A 3,689-nucleotide genomic window follows, 5' to 3' on the forward strand; every position below is an offset into this window, starting at 1 on the left:
AGCCACGTGGTGGCACTTCTCCATCTAAAGTGATGTGCTGGTAACATGCGTCGTGCCACGACATTAAATCAGTTGTTGCTTGGGAGGCAACCCATGTCTTTTTCTTTTTGTTGTTTTCTATGTTTTGTTGGTAGTGTAGGTTTGATTTTTGAGCTAACTGACTGTGAGATGTTGCAGGGATTGAGTTAATGCAGTGCAAAATAGTTTGAAAAAAATTGAACAGACTCTGAAGATTGCCAGTGCGGCCGCATTGCACTTTGTGCGGTCCGCACTGGTGATAGTCAAAAGTGGTGCTCTCTAAAGTTTGCCACCGCGACCGCATTCCATTTAGTGCTATCCGCGATGGATCTCCGCGGTCGTGGTTTGCTTTTATGCGGTCCGCGAAGGTTGCCTACTCAATCTTCAAGTGAATAAAACCCAGCGCAGTCCGCAGTCGATTTTGTGCGGCCACGCTAGTAGGTAAGGTTGGGTCCTATTGCTTTTCTATAAATAGACCCCACGGGTCACCATTTACCATTTTCGAACTCTTAACACTCAGAGACATAAAAGTACTATTCATAACCTCTTGTAACAGTGATTCTTGCTTAAGATTGACTAATTACATTTCATCTTCTCATCGGTAATGTTTCACTCAGTCCTTGTGCATTTACTTGATTAATTTTGTTTTATTTTATTACCATTAGCTTATAATTTTTTTCTTCTCGTTAGTTTCTTCTTCTTTATTTAGTTGTTAGCTTAGGGTAGTTTTAAATGCTGGGTTGGTGTGTTGGATATGCATGATGGTTGGGCAAGTGATTAGGGACAAAGTAGGTGAACTAACGTGAACAATTGTGCAAAAAAATGAAACCCTAACTTAGTGCCTGTGCAAAATACTCTCCGCAACCCTCGGTCATCTTTTTGTAGTCTGCGGTGCCCTGACGCGGTCCGCATTGCCATTTTGCGCGGACCGCGGTGCCCAAGTGACTGAAATTGAACCTATGCCCAGCGCGGCCGCATTGCACTTTATGCGGTCCGCACTGGCCTACCGCGGCCACGGTGCTACTCTGTGCGGTCCGCGATGGTTGGATTCAGAGAGATGTTTTTCAGGGCTTTGTCCCAATGTGGACCGTGGTCGCCTTTGTGTGGTCCGCGGTGCCCCCAGTGCGGCCGCACTCCTGTTTGTGCGGGCCACGGTGCTATGTTCTGCAACTATTTCTACAACATTTAATCTGTTGTCTGCAATTCAATTTCAACACTTGTTTCACTACCTGTGCTGATACTAACCATGTTAGATGTGTATGCTTGCAGATAATGGTCAAACAAAGAGGCAAAGGCTCGAAAAAACCCGGCCGAGATAATTCCTCCCGGGGAGGGAAGCAAAGGATGGTAAAACTCACTCCCCGGGCTAGAAAAAACATAAAGGACATGAGGAAAGCAATCAAAGCGGCTGACAGAGCCATTGACAACTCGCGGAGTGAGTACGAGCCCTCCCGGGAGATCTCTTCAGATTCAGTCCCTCTATACATCCCGTATCTAGAGAACTCCATACATAGAGACACTCTTCCCTCTTCCGCCGATGCTTGAGCTTCAATCAATATTTCTTCTGGGTCGTCTGAGGGCTCAGCGGCAGGTAGTGGGGATGAATACTCTACCTCTCCCACAACGTCAATATCTGGAGAGGGTGCTAGAGGTGATAAGGGAGATGGGGAATTACCTGGGGGTGGTGTGCCTCAAGTTGAGGGTGTTGACCGGACTCGAAATCCTGTTGTTTGGGAAGATAGATTCGTTAGCTAGGTGTCGTTCCATAAGTTTAGGGAATGGTGGCCGGCACGAAAGTTGATTCTTGAGAGGAGCTTCATTTACAAAGATCTTCTACTCCTACACCCCAATGTACATAGACAATTTCGAGCTCGAGCGGGTTGGGAACACTTCAAAGATAATTATGTGAAAGCAAATGAGCACATGGTCAAGGAATTTTATAGCAATGTGGCCCACATCTTGAAGGGCACTAAAGTGACCAAAGTGCAAAACAAGAATGTGATATTTACCGGGAAGGCACTAAATGAATGCCTGGGGTTCATTGAAGAAGAAGAGTCCTTTTACAATGAAAAGTTGGCAATGGGCAAGGAGGTTCGTCCGTGGTTAGCCTCATACCTGGCAGTCCCGGGTATGGTTCCAGAGTGGTTGCAAGCAGGGGTCAAAATACTTCGGAGGACTTTTATCTTTGAGGCTAGGGGATGGTTGACTTTTGCGTGCAGTCGGCTCGATCCCACTACCCATGATCAGACTATTCCGCTTGCCCGGGCTGTTCTTGTTGCATCTATTAGGGCGGGATACCCTATGAACCTGGGTAATGTGATGTCCTGTATCACTTCTGCAGTAGGGGTTGAGCATGACCGGAACTACCCTTTTCCTAGCACCCTCACTATGTATTTTAGGGACCTGAAGGTGGAGAAGAGACCTTTTGACATCAAGGTCAAACCTATGGCTCTATTTTCATGGTACAGTATGAAGGGGTCACACAACCCCAAGGACAAAAATTACAAGCCACCTTCTTCTGCTCCAATCAGCCAGTCTGAAGAGCTGGTTGCGGTAGAGCCCTCCACTGAGCCTGCTTCCACAGTCGCTGACATGCATCCCGGACCTTCCACTACTGCTGGTCCCTTTACTTCAGCTAGTCCGGGAATTCCATCTTCTCGGGCCCATCCTATCACTGCCCACCAACTGAGCCAGACACTTCATAGCTTGAACAACTGGATGGTATCTTCTTCATCCAAGTTGTCCACCTTGACTTCTACCATTACGGCTCAGTCGGCACCACAGCCAGTGCAGGTGCCCCAGTCTATCGAGCATTCACTTAAGGAGATTCTTGCCAACCAACAAAAGATTCTTGATTCTTGGGCTGCCTTGGCTAAGGTAGTGGATTCACATGGCAAGGCCCTGAAGGAGCTTGCCAGGGAGCACAAGAAGCTGCGCAAAACACTAGCTTCCAAGGAGTCTGTGAAGGCACTGAGGGCGGATGTTGACAAACTGAAGGCAGGCCAACTACCTTTAGACTTGTTATTTGAGGATCCAGCTACAGCAGCAGAGCCATAGCAGGAGCAGACATAGCAGCTTCCAAAGAAGAAGAGGAAGCTCCCTAGTGCAGATGAGGCGATCATCCAGTTGGCGGACCCACCGGAGGCTTCCTCCAGTCAGCCACAAGATGTTCATGATATTCAGCCCGTCCAGATCCAGGCCCCAGTCCTAGCAGCTGAGCAGTAGGAGACCGAGAACCAGTCTAAGGTTCCCGCACATACAGAAGACCCGGGGACCACTCATGTTCCCATGCATACAGACGAGGCTTAGGGAGCTCCTATATCCTTTCATCTTGATTTTTGATGCTTATTTGTTTAGTTGGCATTGGGGACAATGCCAACTTTCATTTGTGGGGGTGCGCCCTACTTTTTATCCGGATGATTGTTATATTATTTGACTTAGTTTATGTTTTTGTTGATTTTCTATTTGGTATGTGTATAACTTTACATTTAGTTACTTTTATCGCACTTTTTATCTTTCATTTGGTCTGTATATAAAGTTACATTATTGTATATATATATATATTCATCCCCCGTTCTATATTCTAATCCCCTATCGTAAATATTCATTCTATTTTCTATTTTTGTACAAATTTTTTATTTTTAGCTTAGTAGATAGGCTCGCAGCCTTTT

The sequence above is a fragment of the Nicotiana sylvestris genome, chromosome 2 (genome assembly GCF_000393655.2).
Source record: "Nicotiana sylvestris chromosome 2, ASM39365v2, whole genome shotgun sequence".
NCBI lineage: Eukaryota > Viridiplantae > Streptophyta > Magnoliopsida > Solanales > Solanaceae > Nicotiana > Nicotiana sylvestris.